General features: G+C 33.8%; 2 pseudogenes; both read left to right on the top strand.

Annotated features, from left to right (window-relative positions):
- Nucleotides 1–13,710, top strand: part of LOC119532195 — a 184,678-nt pseudogene that overhangs the window by 110,130 nt on the left and 60,838 nt on the right.
- LOC119532833 lies at nucleotides 4,557–5,736 on the top strand (annotated as a pseudogene).

A 13,710-nucleotide genomic window follows, 5' to 3' on the forward strand; every position in this document is an offset into this window, starting at 1 on the left:
GTTGCTTTCTTCAATTGATAGAGGGAAAATATTTCCTGGATTTGTACTTTATTTTTATTTTTGCTGTGGCTGACACATTTAAATTTTAGCTATTTCACAGACTTTCCCCCAGTGGCTTCATTTGGTATTCAGTGAAAGCTAAAAATAAGATGACATAAAATTTTAAATTATTTAAGCTAAACCTAAATTTTAATATCGAGTAAACATATTTATTCATAATGTATTTCTTCTCACTTATCCAGGGATGTGAATCCCAATTTGGAAAGTGTTTCACCAAGGAAACAATTTGTAGGATATCTTTCAGGGAGGTTAGTGGGCAAAATAAGTGCTGGCCATCTTTATAGATCTTGAAAAATGAAGGTAATTTCTAAGCATGCCAACCAAACTCCCCTTACATCTAAATTTAATGCAGATTACCAAATCAAAAAGAATACTTGAGTATTCCAGTTAGTGGTATTTAGCTTCCTGCTTAGTTCATGTCAATTTAGGTGCCTTTTATAATAATTTGCTATGGAATCATTATATGACATTCTTTTGATGTCCTAAGATAGTACATTTATAGCTGAAAAGAAAATGAGTTTGGGAAAGATTATTTTGCTGAGTTGAAATTTATAGCAAGAATTATAAGGTATAAGGAATTTATCACCAGTTTTGCTTTAAAAATAACTTACAATTAGAAGTTAAATGATCATTTTATAATTTTCTATAAAGTGAAAGGAAAGTGTTTTTAATGTAATTATTCATGCCTAAAAGTATACTTGAGCATTTTCTTATTGGGATCATTAGTAATCAGAACATATCATAATTGGCTATTATATTCTTTCCGGAAATTTTTTGGTTCTTCGGTTTCTTTGTAGGTACTAGGAGAGTACAGGAGTGGCACACTGTTATTCCACATGCTGATACTTTTTAGGATCATAATGTTGGTTGTTAAAACTTTACTAAATTGACTTGACAGTTTCAAATTAAATATCATCTTGTGTTTTTCCTTCCTCCGTATCTTTTTAATGACAGTGTCATATAAAATGATGATTTTATGGGTGGTTTTGCTCCCTCATTCATCAAAGTAATCAATGGGGAAAGGAGCCATATGGGTTGTAGTCCATTTGTATTGCTTAGGACAGATGGCATTATTGATAGATGGAAATATTCCAAATATTTATTGTATAATGATAGCACAGGGACTTTGACTTCTAAATTTTAATACTTTAATCCCTGCAATAGCTGGTAAATTAAATAATTTATTTCATTATTATGTATCCACTTTATCATATCGATTTTAGGGTTAATTAATTAATTAATTAGCCTTTCAGCTAATATTTTACTTTTTTAACTTGATGGGCATTTCTCTTTCTAAGGCTTTGTATTATTTATCTGATTTCTCACCAAGATATCACTTTGGTCTTGAGGATTTTAAAGCTGAAAAAATACTTGAAGCAGACAGTAGTTTAAAGGCAGAACCCAAGATGTGAAAGAAGGGTAGATTCCATAGCCGTTCTTCCCCTTTTGTCCTGTGGGAGGCAGGGAGGGATGGGGTCTCCCACAGACTCTTTTCACCATTGCATAAGTTTCTGCCCTCAATAAATTGCCTAAAATTATGTTATAACATAACTGTGGACATAAGGACATAATGATGTGATTCAGGTTCTAATTCTATTTTATTTTCTTAATTTGAAAGGTGGGGTTACTGCTGCTGTATTATCGTTAATGCATTGGCCTCCCAAAAGTTTGGCATCAATTCAAAATCATATTAGCACTTAGTAGAAATAAATAAAATGCAGTGTGAAAGAGAACTTCACTTTTTATTATATATACTTTTTCATTGTTTAAGTGTTTACTGAAAGCCTATAGTCATGCCATATTTTTGCAAATGCAAGGTTAAAAATGATAGATTTAGCCATTCCAAAGCCTCTGTTGACATTCTTTTTTAAATGCTATCAAACCCTATTACTGAAGGCCTAATAAGTCATTAAATACTTCAAGGGGCTCTAGATAGTATTTCCAAGTTGTTTTCTATTTTATTTATAAAGTAATGTAAATTCTTTATGAGTAGTGACCATTTTTTCCATATTAAAAATCAGGACACATTGTCCAAGAGTTTTTGTTTTTTTTTTTTATTATTATTTGCAAATTTGTTAATGTGAAAAGGTGTTAAAACTGAAACTTTTTACACTTAGTTATAAATTTATCAAGTTACTGTCATTCATGACTGACATCATGAATTCCCAGAGTCTGGCATACTGCCTTGCATCCCACACTGCCTTTGTTTTGTTTTTGTGTTGTTAGTATCACTCTTGATGTTGTTTAAGACTATATTTCTCCCTTTTTATTTTAAGTTTCGTATATATGGAGAAATTTTGTTTTATCTCTCTACCGATGGAAAGTAAAAAAAAGTTTTAGAACTGAGCTGTTTGGTTACATTTACAGTGAATGAGTGACGTTTTTTACTATATTTTGCTGGAGGTTTTTTTCATGAAGGTTCTTATCCAAAGTTTGGGGTACAACCAAAAAAGGGATTGTACAGTCCTGGATAAGATAGAGAGGCTAAACCTCAAATTTTAATTTGTGGTACAAGAATTTCAAATAGCCCTACATTTTAAAAAGACAAATTAAATGTATTAAAATTGTGTTTTAGATAAGCAAGGCCTGTTTGTAAGCAAATTTTCTTAGAAATATTTTAAGAGCATTGGATTACTTATCTAACTAACCTTCTTTAAAGATGTAATTCTCTTAAAGGGGAAAATAATTGAGTGCTCACAATGAATTTTAAAATTTAGTCCAGAGTCATTTGGACTTTCAGTCAATCAAATTTATCAGAAAAAATAAAATTTTTCCAAGCCATCCACTTGATTTCTGGAGAGGATGATGGCAGTTGATCATGGCCGTGAATAAAGAAATAAATTTTAGTATACTACGACAGTGTTTAAGCTGTAGTTCTTGAACAAAAGTAGCCTGTCAACTATGGTACTTAAATTGAAGTACAGGAAAGATTGATGTTTGCCAAATGTAAAATCAGAGAGAAGAAAAATATGTTTTCAAGCTTAGGGAATCGCCAACAATGAAAGGGAAAATAAATAAAATTTAGATGTACAATATTGTTACGCCTTGTCAAGGAAATGTTAATTGACATCAGGCCTACTTTTTAAAAACATAACATAAGATTTCCTTCAAAAGACTACTCAAGATTCAGATAATTAATGCAAAAGTAGAATTTTTAAAGTACTAAGTGGTGGCTGACATTAACAAAAATTGTGATAATAGATTATCAAAAAGCTTAGCCTTAGATTTTATTGTAAATGATCTCCTACTAATTAATTAATAAAACTAGTTATGTTACTAAGAGAAAGCGAAGAGTTTTAAAAGATATTGACATGAATGTGGTACTCCATCATAAATTCAATAGCTAAACTATGCATGTTTCTCTTTATTTCTTCTGCGTTATCAGGTTTATGACATTTACTTGGTAGCTTGATATTGTTTTGAATGTTCAATGATTTGAGTTATTAAAATGTGGTTCGCTTATGATACATGTTGAGAACATGCAGTACATTCAAATAACTAAGTAGCTTGGGTCTTTCATCTCAGAGCTGGTTTGTTTCATTTCCCTAGGGTTGGGATTAAATTGAGATTTTGTATTCGTTTGAAGTAATTGTAATGAGAATATTTAACATAGGTCAAATGGAGTATAGTGACACCCTAGAAATGATTAGAAATGATTTGCTTTTTTTATATATTGTTCCACAATGGGATTGAAAAAGACTACCTTGCCTTGTTTTAATGATTTTATATTGTTCTATTTGTGAATCTTAACGAAACCTTTGATAGAAAAGAACACAATTTGCTCAAATGAATTTTAGAAGATGAGAAGGCATCTGAATTAAATACTTATACATTGGAAATGCATGAGATGCTGTTTACAATATACCTACAGAAAATCAGAGATATGTATATTTTTAAAAAAAAAAAATTCTTAATGTTTCCGTTTTATTCCCATAATGGAAAAATGGGAGGAAAATAGCACTTTATTTGCCCACAAATGTGAGAAAGAATTACCCAGCAGAGCTATGTAGCCACAAAAGATTTTTCCAGATTCCTTTTTCCCCTGAAGCAGTCTTTTTATTTGAGCATGATAAGTGATTTTCCATCTTTCTCACTGAATGCTCAGGTATATTAGCACCATTCTCCCTATCAGGACATTGACTTTGTTAAAGCCAAGAGGAAATAAATTATTTCTTTGTGCTGCTTGTTTTTGTCTCCTCTCTTTTGTTTAAAAAATAATAATAATTGCTAAACTGGATTAGTCTGTGAATGAAAGCTTATTTAGAAATTATATTAGATTGGATGGTATCATGTGGTCTTAGAGAAAGATCCTTTAAAAAGATACTAATGTCAATAAAATTCATTGAGCTCTAAATGATATTCTGAAACTGTTTCAGAGCTAACACATACCCAGTGATTGCTCAGGGCTAGGTCACACTGTCCCAGAAGAACATAAGTTGGGTCAGTGGAACAGGCTGAAATAATGCAGCTTTTTCTAATACAGTTGCAGGCTTCTACGCTAAGTGGAAATGTATTTATGTTGAATGAATTCTAACGTGGAAGCTTGTTTTGAACGTTCCAATAAATCCAGCAATTTTTGGGGGGAAACAAAGAAGTGTTGCTTACCCTAAGAATTACTCAAAAAAGGGAAGTCTCCCTTTGCTTTATTCTTCCCAGTTGAAGTGTAAGACCAATTTCATCAACACAATTCATTGTAGCCAACATGGCAGGGGCTGTACGATCCCTCAGTAGTCTTGATACCTTATCAGAAGCATAGTCTTTTCAAGATGGTTTATCAGACATCTCTCTCCTTGTTCTCTACACATTCACGTGCCCAACAGACATTTTGCTGCTGTTACAAAACCTGCAAAGAAAACAAAAAAAAAGGCCCCAAAGAAAAAGCATCAGATGAAAAAAAGGATGTTATAGAAAAAAATAAAGTCATACCCCTATATAGAAAGGGAGCCTGAGGATGATGTCTATTTAAAACACTTATATCCAAGGCAGATATACGAGGTGGAGAAAGCTATTCACTTAACTTAAGGAATTCTGGACTTGACTAATCCAAAGCAAGGTGTTTTTCTTGATTTGACACGATGTGGCATTGGAAAAGAAGAAAAAAAGTGGAACCATTTGCCAATGTTCTTAATTTTCCATACCCATTCTCTTCAGAAATCAATAAAGTTGCTGTATTTATAGGGAATGCATCAGAGATTAAAATGGCAGAAGAAAATGGAGCTGCGTTGGCAGGAGCAAATTTAGCAGATTTTGGCTGATGAAATTCATGCAGACTTTTATGTAAACTGCCCCAGAAATAATGCCTGAACTTAATCCATTAAAGAAGAAACTGGAAAAAAAAAAATTCCAAAGCTTCTTCAAAATTCCATTGGCCATGACATCCCTGAAATGCTTGAATTATTTAAAACTGGACAAGAAATTAAGGTAGACAAAGAAAGGGAGAACATTCTCAAAACCAAAATACCAACCCTGGGTATGTCAAGTGACCGGATAGCTGCCAATCCACAAGCGATTATTAATGATGTTTGTAAGCATCGACCACTGAGACTGGGACACTTTGAGGTATGCGCTTTCCTTGGTAGTTCAACAAGTGAAGGTTTGTTACTAAAGATCAACCCATTTTTGCCTAAAGATGTAGAGACCAAAGAAAGTAACAAAGAAGCTGCCTGCAAGTATTGAATTGTGAATTATTTTCAGTGGATTAAAAAGTTACAGAGAAAATTAAAAAAAAAAAAGAAAAAGAAAGGGAAGTCTTCCATTTGATAAACTCCGTGCATTAACATGGAAGTTCTGCTATATAACCACCATTCTTGGTCTTCCAATTACCATTAGAGATCTATTAATACAGTAATAGTCATTGTTCATGTTTGATAAGGGCCTTTCAAATGTACCTAGAGAACAATAGAGATACTCCCCACCAATAGGACTACAAGTTAACATAATTCTGGAAGTTCTAGAAAATTCAGTAAAGCAATGAATTGATATAAGATGTAGTAGGAAAAAAAGAGGCCAAATTATCATTTTCATGTAACAAAATTAAAATCTCAGACATACAATTTAGATCTCAAACATAACTAAAATTTCTCAAGATTCAATCACCTTATTTCAGAAGAATATGAAAAGTTGGAATAATTGGAATGGGCTGAATCTATGACTTTTTCTAATACATTTTCAGGTCCCTACCATAAAGGGACATATATTTATATTGAGCACATTCTAACATGGAAAAACCCATATTAATCAACTGAAAAGCTGCTTGAACTAAAAAGAGAGGTAATTAAAATGGCAGGATGCAAAATAAATAATATATTTTAAAATTTCCATCAATCTATGATACCTTGATTTGGAAGCAGAGAAAGATGAAAATTAAATTCATGGTAATAACCCCAGTTATAAATATCTAGTAATATCTTTAATAAGAATTGCACAAGACTACTGTGTGGAAGGAATTACAAAGCTTAACTAAGAAAACATACAAGAAGACAAGTAACTATCAACAAGATTTAAAATAGTATAGTACTATTGTAGCTAGAACCTTTAGATATATCAATGGAATGGAACAGATAAACATGAAGTTAACATTAGTATTTCTCTGAACCAAAGATACGAAAGAAAATCCCTATACTGTAGACAGGATGGATTTTTCAATGATGAATGGTAAGAGATTTGGCTAGAATTGCTGAAGAAAAAAGGAGTGATACAATGGAATACAGACATTAAGTGTAGTTTTTGAATAATTTTCAAGTACATGGAAATGCTCATAAAGGAAATCGAAAAAAATATGGAAAAGTTTGTACAATAAGAAATCCTTTCTTTTTTCCAGTTCCTCGTGTCCTCATTTTGAGCAATGTGTGTATTTTTTTCTCTTTCATAATACATCCCACTCTCCTCCAGCCATCCACTGAGCATTGTCCTGTTCTCCTAGGAGAGGTGCTTCTTCCCCCAGAATTGTTTATATTCAGCCATTTTGCTTTGTGTTGTAAATGAATTACTTCATTCTTTTTACATGATACAAGGACTCTCCAAATAAAAGCTTGGTAACCTGTCATCCTTGAATTATATCGTAAGATAGCGTAGTGACATGAAAAACTATTGCCTAGGAGTCAAGAAATGTGGGTTCTAATCCTTACTGTTTTTCTTAGTCAGAAGTTAAAATAAGTGGCAGGTAAACCAACTGGGGCCTCAACTTCTTGAGAAATACCTTTAAAATGCGTTCTGCCTCTAACAGTCTTTGATCATTTCATTCATTTATTTATTGAATTTATATTAATTTCCAGGCACTGTGCCAGGTATTTGTGATACAGAAATGATGAAGACACAGTATCACTTCCGTGATACAATTTGCATTGCCTTCCTCATGAGACTGTGAAGGAGACAATTTTTCTGTAACCAAGATATTTAATCTTGATTTATGATTGAGCTTCCAAGACAGAGATTTTTAAAACAAGAGAATTAAACTTTTTTACATCTTTCTGTCAAGAAGAGAAATTGTTTTTTAAATACTTAATAGTATTGGGAGTCTTATTATTTATAGGAATGCATTTATATGTTTATAATCGCTTCCTGGTTGTATGTACGGTAGGACACTACCTATATTCAACTTGTAAAAATCACTTTAGAGCAGACAACCTTCCTCCATGATGATGTTTCAGATAAAGACTTCTAAGCATCAGCAGTTATAGCCTTGGTATCCTTTAGGAAAAACTTAACACATTTCATATATCTTCACCTGAAGAAACTGCTCTTAAAGAAAAGAATAGCCAGATAGCTTTCCAAGATGAATAGTATTGTCTTTGACTCAAAGGATAGAATAAATGAATAATTTTGTGTGCAAGTTTCTTGGTTTGCTTACAACTTCCTGGTAAGACCCCAGAGACCTTTAAGCAAGGATTCCACCAACTACATATATTGTATGTATGTGTGTATAAATATATATTTTAAGAAAGCATATGTTAGTAGGGCTATTAAGCAATTAGCTTCATGCATATAGATAGTTCATTTTGTGCCAAACCATATGATGTGATTGGAATTTATAGAAAAACAGCTTTCTTGCCAGGAATTGAGGCTAGTTAATTCTCTATTTTGGAAACGTGTGGTCTTTTGGCTTCAATCTATACCCTTAAAAATTAGGAGCCTAGTAGTCTATATTCTATAGCTTAGAAAAGCACATAAAATAAAAAATTCATTGTATTAAATGTTTTATTAAATGAGGTCTTATGTGCTTGTCAGATTTGTCTCAGAGCTTTCTAGCAGTCTATGCAAAAAGGGAAATGCAATCAGCAACAGAATCTAATGTCCATGAAAAACAAACTAGTTGCTCAGGAGAAGCCCAGCTATTTTTAGAAGGTTAATAACTATTACCAGAATGAGTGAATAATGCAAAAATCTGAGTTTAAAAGTTTCCCATTTCATTTGTTAAGAGGCAACTTGGTCTTCACCATCTTTACGCAAACACAGCAGAGACTTCATGTGCCTATTTTATCTGGGTGAAACACTGCAACTGCCTGATGAAGTGCCTTAATTCAAAAATAATACTGTGAAATACCTAGAAATCCTAAAACTATGGATCGGTTGCATACACTTCAGGCATGTATATGTTTTCCATGTGTAAAATAAGATTAATTACCACCTTTTCAGGCTCTAGTTGCACTTTACAGAGGTAGTATATTACTGCCCTGTCTCATTTTTATAACATTCATATCTTTCTGGGTCCTTGGCCGCAACCATCAGTATGGTGTTTTGTTTTGCTTTTTTACTTTTGGGAGGCAGGGAAAAGGGAGAGAAGAGACCTTGGATTATACTAAAAATCCATGGAATGTCTACTAGGAGATGTAAAATTCTACATGATTGGCCTTTTGTAAATATTAAGCAAAATCAGTAAATCAAAGTAATCAGATTAACATATTTTAGCAGAAGCATCCATATGAAAGGAAATGTTGACATTCTTTATGAAAGCTGCTTTTTCCCTTTACTGCTGCCATTTTTATGTGGATTTCCCTGTTCAGCACTTAGTTCCAATTTTTTAAATGATCCATTTCAACACTAGACAGCAATATTCTTCCAGTCATATGAGTTTTTGGTTGTATTTTATTACATTAAAGATTGCAGAGCTCCACCGTGAATTACTGTATTAACACTCCTTGTATTTTAGAGGACTGTTCACAAGAATTATTATGACGGGGTCTAGCAGTTCTTTGTTTCGGCCCTTGAAGGGAGAAGTCCAATGCAATTTAACCTTCAGTAATAACTAGGTTATGAGTTCATTGTATAATTTCAAAAAATTTAAAAGTAAAAAAAAAAAAAAGTGGATAATTCATTCAAGAATCCCAAAGACATGTTTGATTTAAAAAGGTATCCAGTTGAAGATGGTTAATACTTTCAAATAATAATCAATTTACCTGAATATAGTTTCCCAGAATTTTGGTTGCTTAGAGCTCAAAATACAGTTTTCTTAAAAACAAAACTATAAATTCAAGTCCATTCAACTTGTATTTAAGTGCCAATGCTATCTCCACCCTTAAGGAACTTACTTGCTGGTAGTGTGGGAAAAGAGGCGAGGACACAAATAACTCAGCAAACCTCTTTTCAACACATTGTCAACTGCCTTATAAAGCAAGCTTGAACATGGCAGAAAGCCACCATCGAATTTCAGAGGGAAGAATTCATACATTGTTACAAATTTATACTATGGATCAACTACTCAGAATTTGAGAGCATTTTGCTAATATCTCATCCTCAACCCCTTGTCATTTCATCCTTTTCCCAGAATAAGTGCCTCACTAGCCTTACCCTCCCACAAATAAGATGGGGCGGGTATAAAGCTGAGTTCTAGTTAATGGGTATCAGAACTTTACTGAATTTAAGAAACCCCCTTTTATTAAGCTTAGAATCTCTACCAAGGATTCCCGATTGCTTAAGTAAATGATTAATATTGATCAAAAAAAAATGACATATTGCCAAAACCTTAGGGATTTCTACCTCTTCACTAAAAGTATATATGAAGGCATATACTGGCAGAATTTCTAACACCTTCATCTAGTTTCATTTGTGATATTTTTGTGTTATGATATATTTAGCGCTGCGTTTAGCTGTCCTGTGTATTGTGTTAGAACAAAGGGAAGACCAGAAAAATAGGTTAGTATTGGCTATAAGTAGTTTTAATCCTTGCAGACACTATAGGGTTCTTGTGTACTCTGATGACTTGCAGAAGTCTCAGGTTTCAGGGACTGATGTCAGCCAGTGGATTCTGGGCTTTTATTCGTAATGAGGAAGGGGTATTCTCTCTATCTGGAAGGAGGGGGATTCTCTGTCAAGCTTCAGGTCTCCCTATACTCATGTGTTATCTTTTCCTTTAACTTTTGTTCAAAATCAGAGAATAAAGCATATCTTAAAAGCACCAAAGTCGGGAAACCCCAGGCTCTTTCTGTTTCAGGGCAACTGGAATGAGAAGTCTATCATAAAAGATATGGAAACTTAGAAGGAAGTAAATGAAAATGAATCCTAGAGGGCAACATAAAAATTGTATAGAAAAACTCTGTTAACAAGTAAATGAGTATTTGTAACAAGGTTTTCTTGTCATCCTCTTTGAGTGGCATCAGAGTCTTCATTTGAACTATGTCATACTGCTGCTCTGAGCAAAAGTCAATTATAATCTAGACTCCTGATGAAGAGAGAACATCAAGATGAGAGCTTGAAGGAAGTGCTGTAGCAAACCATTTGCTGAGAGCTTGTTTGAACCCGTGTCTGTTTCCTTTTCCCCCTTGGTGCTTTGTCTTAATCACGGTATGCTTTTCTTGTGTTCTGTCTTCCCTTTTTGAAAGTTTATTCACAAGTGGCTGTCATTGTACCAATAACATATTGGTTTAGCATTGACTAATTACTTAACCTTCCATGATGTTTTCTTCATCATCAATGAGGTGGAATAATTTCCTCTGATGCATTTCAGAAACTCCCAGTTAATTCTCTAGTTGTGATTGCTAAGCCAAAACTTGTGGCAGCATTCTAACTGTAAAGTTTCTTAGTCTGAGAAGTATATATGATGAACATTCTTCTTTGAAGGAGTCTTTACTCTAATTCTTTTCATGCAGCTACCTTCACTCCTGCTGGTGAATAACTGCTATGATCATCTAGAGTAATAAATGAGAACCAAAAATTGAAAGGAGAAAAAAAACGGGAAGCTGAATTTACATATGACTATTATTAAACAATAATTGCAGAAATTAAACAATAGCCAAATATTGTTAGTTCGTCTTAGGTTTGCTTGTCTGCTGGTATGACTTGCTTTCTTTATTGAATGAAAAATCCCCGTGCTTTTTTGTAATGTTTAGATCATTTAGCAAAGTTAAATGTACTGAATGCCCCAATTTCTCTCCCTTTTCACTGTTCTTAGAAGGTGGAGAGGTCTGAATTTTTTTTTTTATTTCAGTGATACTCTTTCACACAAAATTTTTACTGTTTTAGGTATTAATCACAGAGATAATATTTTCTTAATATACACATTATATTTGCCCTTGTCATCAATAAAATCTTGAGATGGAAGATAAGAATTGAGTGTTATAAATGTGTGAAGCATTCTCTTTCCTCTTCTAGAACTTAGAATATAATTTAATATAGCACGTATCACCCTAAGTTACAAGAACTGATTTACATATTTATCTCCTCCCCCCCCCCATTCACACTCTCCTTTCTCTAGGTCAAGAGTGGCAGTTTCTAGAAAGCAAGAACCTTTCCTGCCTTATGCTCATTCCTTACCCTCACATGTTCATGGCATGGAACCTGGCAAATAGTGGGTGCTCAATAAATGTTCTGTGAGCAAATGAATGATGTTGATGTTGCAGATGCATACATGTTGTGTAAAGTTGCCTTAAATGTTCAAATTCAGTAGTCTTATCAAGTAATGTCAATTAATTATCTGCAGCTCAGTATACATCAAGAAGCTGTAATAAACCCTATAAAGATCAGTACTCAAGGTTGATCCCAAGCAGATTGTATGGTTCCATGCTATGCAGCAAGAAGGATATGGTCACTGAACACCTTTCCTAAAAGTTGGAGTGGGAATTACAATTGCTCACACGTGTGGGGAATAACAATTGAACTGGAAGGTAACATTATCAGTGTGGAGTAAATAGAGCTACTCTGCCTTCAAAGGGGACAGCTATCACCTAAAAAGGGGTGAGTCAGGGTCAAAGAACAGGGTTGAATGAAAAGGAACTAACATTTATGATCCCTACTTTGCACCAGCTACTGTGCCAGAAGCTTTACATGTTGCTTTCTGTACTTCTCACAACAGCACTAGTTGTTAAGCAGTGTTATCCCCTTTTATTATGAGGAAATGGGTTTCCCCCAACTGTCGAGTTGGAGTCCTGGGATTTAAACTGGGACTATACAATCCAAAACCCATTCTTTTGCACTATAACAGAGAGCATGATGGTGTTTTACGCCTGCCTTAAGTCCTTTCTGGAATAAGGCATGGCATAAATCAGGAAAGCAAATTATTCCCACCAGTTTTATCAAAAGTCACCGCTGTCTCAGCGGTAGGGAGTGATTGTCAGAGATGGTCTTCGTAGTGGAAGAGTACAGACTTTGGAGATGAACTTTGGTTCATATCCCTGTTCTGCTTTTAGTGACTTTGTGCAAGTTGCTAACCACATTAATCCTTAATTATACCATTTGTGAAATGAAGATGTTTACGGGATCTCCCAATGCCATTGACAATGCCTGAAACAGAGAAGCCCTTCAAAACCGGTGGTTGCTTGAATGGCCATTTGAATGGAATGGTGCTTCATCTCTCTTCCTGGAACTGCTGCTTAAAGAAAGACTTAAACACTAGAGTACAGCAGAGAAAGAAGAGGCTTGTCTCCAAGGGGGGCTTAGCTGATTTTCTCACAAGGGAGATACATCTCAGAGGTGTGAGTCAGTTGGATGTAAAATGTCTTTCACACAGTAAAATCTGGCATATTATATTGAATTTATATTTTGGCTTATTTGCTTCATTTAAACAGTGATTGATGGCACATCTTGAAAATCATTAAAATTTAAATGGTTTTTGAGAGAGAGGTTACAAAGGTGCCTCCAAGGAATTTGCAAATATAATATATAGTAAATTATAATCAATGCCATAATAAATGCAGTAGAGAAGACAAAACCAGGAAAAATAATTCCAGGGTTAGAAGAAGATAATTCTAGGTTTGGGGTTTTCCTGGATCTTAAGTCATAGAATAGACTTTTTTTTTTTTTTGTGGTTACTTTTTTTTTTTTTTTGTGGTTACTTTTTTTTTTTTAATCATCATTTTATTGAGATATATTCACATACCACGCAGTCATACAAAACAAATCGTACTTTCGATTGTTTAAGTACCATTACATAGTTGTACATTCATCACCTAAATCAATCCCTGACACCTTCATTAGCACACACACAAAAATAACAAGAATAATAATTAGAGTGAAAAAGAGCAATTGAAGTGAAAAAGAACACTGGGTACCTTTGTCTGTTTGTTTCCTTCCCCTATTTTTCTACTCATCCATCCATAAACTAGACAAAGTGGAGTGTGGTCCTTATGGCTTTCCCAATCCCATTGTCACCCGTCATAAGCTACACTTTTATACAACTGTCTTCGAGATTCATGGGTTCTGGGTTGTAGTTTGATAGTT

Source organism: Choloepus didactylus, chromosome 4 (assembly GCF_015220235.1).
Source record: "Choloepus didactylus isolate mChoDid1 chromosome 4, mChoDid1.pri, whole genome shotgun sequence".
In the NCBI taxonomy this organism is placed as follows: domain Eukaryota; kingdom Metazoa; phylum Chordata; class Mammalia; order Pilosa; family Megalonychidae; genus Choloepus; species Choloepus didactylus.